Source organism: Lactuca sativa, chromosome 5 (genome assembly GCF_002870075.4).
Source record: "Lactuca sativa cultivar Salinas chromosome 5, Lsat_Salinas_v11, whole genome shotgun sequence".
NCBI classification, from domain to species: domain Eukaryota; kingdom Viridiplantae; phylum Streptophyta; class Magnoliopsida; order Asterales; family Asteraceae; genus Lactuca; species Lactuca sativa.
The window spans coordinates 351,605,311-351,612,039 of record NC_056627.2 but is presented as its reverse complement, the minus strand read 5'-3'; positions in this window follow the sequence as shown (position 1 = coordinate 351,612,039).

Sequence of the window (6,729 nt, the reverse complement as noted above, 5' to 3'; positions counted from 1 at the left end):
GTGTTTGATCATGGTGCGGTTGAAATTAAGAGTTTGGAAACAAATCAAATATTCAAAGTGAATGGACACCGCTTGAAACCATTTTATGAAGGCTTTTATATTAGAGAATTCGACAACATAACATTGGAAATCCCAAATTACGAAAGTTGATGGACGCGGGACTATGTCTTGGCAAAGACGTTAAATAAATGCAATGTAAATAAATAATGTCCGTTTGAAGTTTTGGGTGTTTCTACACTTGAAGTTGGCATAAAAATAAGCATATAGAAGTCTTCCAGTGATTTTGGTGGAGTTTGAAAAATTCCAAAAATTCGACTTTTGTGCGGGTACCCGCACAGGCTTTGCGCGACCGACCCCAGCCGCGCAGGTCCCGAGTTCCAAATTACACCAACATGGGGTGCTTCCTAATTGCTGCGCGCGGGTGCCCGCACAGCCGCACAGATTCCGAGTTCTAAATTACCCCCACATGGGATGTATTCTGATGTGTGCGCGCGGTGCCCCCCCCCCCACGCAAAGTTTGCGAGGGTACCCGCGCAAATATGTCATTTCATAAGAAAATTTCGAGCCATTTCATATGCGTCCTTTGCGCGACCAAGCTTTCATCTATGTGTATTAAGGCGGCCAAGAACTCCATCCAAGCATCATTATGCGACCCATGTGTTGCTTCCATACCGTCCTCACGTGCCTCCTCCACCTTGATCCCGGTATGATCCTTCCTTATTCTCATCCTAAGCATTGAGGACAATGCTTAATTTTAAGCTTGGGGTGAGGTAATTTAATCTTTTATTTTTATTGCATTTAGGTTGTATATAGTTGCATTTAGAGTTAGTCATTTAGGGCATTCATAAAAATTGCATAAAAAATTCAAAAAAATATTGCATATTTTGTTTCTTTCTTTTCTAATTTTCATACTTTTTAGATGCATTCTAGTTTAAGTTCATGCATTTTTGTTCTCTCTTGTCTTCTCATCCGTACAGGTACCAGAGCACCGAGTCATAAGTATTGAATCATAGATTGGTCCCGGGTCTTGATATGGAATTTCTTGTATTTGATGAATGGGACACGTTTTGAGCCTCACAGACCACTTTGAGACCGCTTGTGTGGGGGTCAGATGCAGGTAGCTTGATTGGGTCTAGCTGCGGAGGGATGTGGTTGGTCATGCCAATGTGTGCGAGCAAAGACTATCCCGGTAAGGTATTTTGAAGACATTGAAGATATTGAAGACTCGCATCTTGGTTTTGGAGGGAGTACCCCTTAGTACTCCCGAGTCTCGTCCAAGCCTTGCTTAGTTAGATTCTCACCACCTTTTTAGGATAGGTTATCATTTTTCTAGGGGTCTAGAGTAGATAGTTAGATAGATTTTGTTTATCACACCTTGCATTGAGGTGCTTGATGAACTTTGAAGTGGGTCCCCCAATTCACATCTTTTGGGACCAAGTTTTTTCGGTAACACCCATTTTTGAGTCATATCCCACCCTTTTTAGTTGATGTTGGCACATTGTCAATAATCATTAGGTGTTCATGTTAGTCTCCATCCTATCTTACATGGTGAAATTCCTTAGACCTTCCAAGAAGACAACAAAAAAAATAAATGAAGAAATTTGAAAATGTGAAGACAATTAGAGCCTATTAAAGATGATTCAAGAAAAGCAACAAAAGCAAAGAAGAAAAATGAATAAAAAGAGCAGCACAAAAAGAAGAACAAGATTCCAAGTTCAAGACTCATGTTATATATATTATTCAAAAAAAAAAAACTGGATGTCAAGCAGCAAATGTGATTGAAGACCCAATAACAGAAGTTCAAGATTGAAGATTTAGGTTGTTAGGTTTAGATTTAGGTTAAGTAGAGTTTTTATTATTTTATTTTATTTTATTTTTTATTTTTGGTGAGAAAAGGCCCCGACGATGAGACGGTAGACTGTAAAGGACAATACAAGGGAGAAGCCTCTGAAACCGGATGTTTGCCCGGAGGCCGTGCTGCAAAACCCTATTTCGTTATTATACACTTTGGCCTAACAAATGTAGGAATCATAGTGTGTGAAGAGGCGCCTTTCCTTCATGCACTATGGTCTACATTGGTGATTTAAAGTACCCCCACTGGGCACATCTCTGTTTCCTTTGTCTTGCACACCGTGACCGCATCCAGCCGTGATCTATTCGCCCATCAAGTGGTTGAGAATGTGGTTTATGGTTCTAAAGCGGGGAACATTTTGAAGATGCGTAGGGTCCATTGAAGGACTAATTCTGACCATGTTGACTGATGTTGACCAAGTTCTATGGTATCTTTCTTTTTCCTTTTTAGATAGTTCATCCCGAGCTTATTTTTAGTCTTGTTCTAACTTGAGGACAAGTTAGGTTTAAGCTTGGGGTGATTTGATAGCTTATTTTATTTCCTTATTTTTATTAGTTTATTTTAGATTTTTAGATCTTTTTATCATTAATGCATTGTATTTTATTTATTTTTCTTTAGTATGGATCGTACCGGGTGCTTTTTATGTTTCATGAGGATATTTGCAGGGTTTTGGAGCTTGTTGCGGTTGCGGGTTGATTGGAGACGGGCTTAGTGGGCTCCCGAAGCATTATTGGGCTTGGAATAATCAAAGAAAAAGAATTGGGCTTTGAAAGTTATTAGCTTGGATTATTTGGGCTTGTGAAGATGGATCATAAATTTCTAATTTTGGGCTTGGAGCATCCATTTGGTGGCTAAATGATGATTGGTGCATTTCAAATTACATGGAAAATGGGGGGGGGGGGGGGACCAAAGGAATCTTTGGTAGTGGAAGGGTGGAGTGGTGGAAGGAAGGACCAATAGCATTACAGCAACATTTGCGCCGGTGGAATTTTCGTCGCTCGGGTACCCGCGCAACTGCCCAGTTTGGGCATTTTAGTCATTTGGCACACCATAACCTTTGGGGATCAGATCTAGAGGCTCATACATGATTTTCCACCATTGGAGACCTGCAAGAGGCGATTTTGGGAGCTAGAAACCATTTCCTTTCATCTTTCCAAATCTTAGGTAGTTTCTTTATGCAATTAGATTATTGTTCTTGTTACTTTGATGCCATGAGTGGCTAATACTCTTATTTGGTTGACTTTGGCTGAAAACCAATGAATGTTTGTGGGTTTTGAAGGATTTATATTGATTATCAATTTATTCCATGTTTATGATTCCAGTTTGCAATTCTTATGCTTATTTGATGCTTTGATCATGAGCTTAGTATTTGATTGAGCAATGGTTGATTTATTTCATTGATTTTGCATTGGATCATTGAATTTATCTAGAACAAAGGCTTTATGATGGTAGAAATCATCTCTAGCTTATGAATCATATCTCCTTTATGGATGTGTAAGCATTTGACATCCTCTAGGAATTAGGGATTCCTTCATTCTTAAGGCTAATTGATTTATTGGGATTAATTGCTTCAATTGACCCTTAATCTTAATTAAGAAGGTGTGTTGTGGGCTTCCCTAACCTCCATACTGTTGGATTCGTGTCTAAGTCCATAACTATTTTGGTATGTACTTGACCCGATGGTGCATGGTCCTTTTGGGTTGCCTTCACCAAAGCAACTTGAATGGAGAAATAAATAAAGAGAGAGAGGTTATTATGATTTATTAATATGTTATAAGAATAATATATTAAAGGAGAAATCATATTTGTTTAATTAATATTGGTCAATAATTAATTAAGAATTAATTTTGTGATCAAGTGTAATTAATTAAACTAGAGGGGCTGAATTGTAATTATGTGATAGTTACAAAATAAGGTAAGGATTATCTTATATATATGGTGAACGAATTTGAGGTGTAAATCCCTTAGAATTCGAGTATGATAAGGATTCAAGGATTATCTTATTGGTTGCTTGGTGGATAAGCAACTAGATAAGGATAATGACTGAAACCCTATCTCTACACCTATATAAACACCCCTAGGGTCATGAATTCGTGTATCCCTTCCCAGGAAGTCTTAGAGACGAATTCTAACCTCCCTCCTCTCTCTTTATACCTTCTCCACTTGCTTATGGTGTTTGTAAGCCATTAGAGGAGTGACACTTGTGACTCTCAGCTTTCCAAGGTCAATTCAAGGAGGAATTAGATTGTTATTGCTATATAACAATCAAGGTATGTTCTTAAACCTATTTACATGTGAATTCTGATTTCCATATGCTGGAATTAGGGTTCATAGTCTTGGATTCAAAGTATGTACAATAGAGAAACCTAGATCCAAGCTTTAGGGTTTGTATGAGCACATAGGATGTCTTATGACCAAAACCCATCACATACTACCTATGAGGAATCTTGGCATATCATGCTTCATGATTGCTATAACCAATTTGGGATGAAGGATAAGCTTTGTATTAGATCCTAATGATAAACACGCAAATGTTCATTGTGTTGAATTGCCTTAGTTAACCAATTATTCTCAACCTTTGAGCGTCTCATCAACTTGCTTAATTGCAAGGTTTTTTATTTATTCAAGTATTTTAGTTTTCAAGTAATCAAACACCCCCCCTTTTAGTTTAATTGTAGTTAGTTAGATTAATTTCACTAGTTCTATTGAATTGCATTGGTGATTGAATACAACCATTTCCCCGAGGATCGATACCCCTTTTTACCATTATATTACGTTTATTTAGAAATCAAAGGGTGTAATTGGTGGGCTTGACATCCCATCAACAATAGACTATCTTAATTATGACATCAAACAATTCATACAACCCAATTTCACTTATCATTACCAAAGATCATCATATGAAGCATAAAATAACAATTGAAATTAATTAGAATCAAGTAATAATCAAGTGTGTTCATCCAAAAGTCTTAAACATCCCCGGAAGTGACCCTAATGATTTAACCTTCCATTAAATTCATAAAAACAATAACTTTGATGAAATGATTGAAATGCATAATAGAATTCATAGACAAACTTAAAATCATCCAACAATTGTAACCTAATGATTATCAAAATATGAAACAAATAAACCTTGGGAAGAGGTAATCGTTTCTGAAAGTTACCCAAATTAATGAGAATCACCGGTTGAATGATCTTCAAATGTTGCCTGATGATGAATTGAATCCAATCTTGCCTTGAATCCGGATTGAAATGGAATGGATTTGTGTTTCCAAATGTTTCCAAGGGTTTAGAAGCCTCAAAAACGCAGGAAAAGACTTTGAAATTCGAAGGTGGGAACCTTAAAAACGAATGCATAAGTCCCTTTTTTATAGTGTGAGACAAAAAAATAATGAAATTGGGCGATGTGGGACGTTGGACGTCGTAGGAGACGTCTTAGACGTCGGGTATAACGCCCAAGCGTTCTTTGTACATAACATGCCTTCTGCTGTCCTTGAAATACACTAAAAAATTGCCAAAAACGTCAGACGTCTTAGGAGACGTCTTAGACGCGTTCTAGGACGCCCTTCCTTGATTTCCAAACTTTCTGAAACACACCGTTCCAACACGGGACATCCCTAAAACGCCAATACGTCCTTGGGGACATCTTAGACGTCATGTAAGATGCCGACAAGGTTTCAAAACTTGCCCTCAAGTTTTGGAATTTAAATTTTGATTAAATAGTTTAATTTTGATGCATATTTAAATTCTAAACCCTAATATTTGAAATGTTTCAAAATTTTCCCTCAAGTTTTGGAATTTAAAAGTTGATTAAAAGTTAATTAGGAATGTTAAATTCTAAAACCCTAGTTTTGAAAAAGTTCAAATACACCCTTATGGTTTTATTAATTAATTAAGGTGTATAATTAAAAAAGATTTAATAAATCCATAAAAGTTTAGGTTAACCATTTAATTAAAAGTATAATTGTTATAGTTAACCACATAGTATTTTAAAAGTTATAAAATACACCCTATACTATATATAACATTAAAAGTCTAACATTATATATATGTATAACTAAAGGTCAGTCTTACCGTTAGTAGGCCTCATTCACGAAGCTAGTCTATAAGGGGTGTTTAAGGAAATTGCCTATAAAATGGCGATTGAATGGGTATCCACTCTTACCCACCGCACTCTTGACTAGTGGAGGGTCGTTAGCCGAACGGGTAGGATAGGACGAAACCTTCCATTATAAGTATAATGAATCACTAAAGTAACTAAATGTTTTCATAAAATTCCCAATCTTAGTTACTTAGGCAAAAGTGAATTGATGCAATTCCATGAAATTACACTTTGTGCCCTTGCGAAGACGTTAGTGGAGCGTGTGTGGTTAACCGGCACACTAAATGGGTCTAAGCAAAGGTAGCAAAGGGTGACTCAATGTTTGTCATAGTTCGGTGGAGCGTGTGTGGTTTACCGGCACATCAAATAGGTGATTGTAACATGTGAGGGCACTATGTAGTTTGCATGGTTATTCACACCCGCTTTGTGATCCTCGGCATCCCAGTCACAAACTAGAGGGGCATATCGAGATATAAACATGCCATTGAAAGTTCAATGTATCTCAAAGGATCTAGGAGTTTTCATAGATTTAAAACTTAAATTTCTTTTTCGTTTTTCATGGTGGAAATTAGTGAATTGTCATTCACTTACCTTCAAATATTCTGCAACTAGATTACGGCATCCCTTTTCTAGGTTGTAGCGTATTGTGTTGGGTCCTAGCCTTAGTATCTCATTTGGGTGATTTACTAAGGACTCAATTAATCAACTAACTTGAATTCGTTTTCTCCCGTATTGTAGATGTCAAAGTTCGACAACTATGGTCTTCTCAAATCCC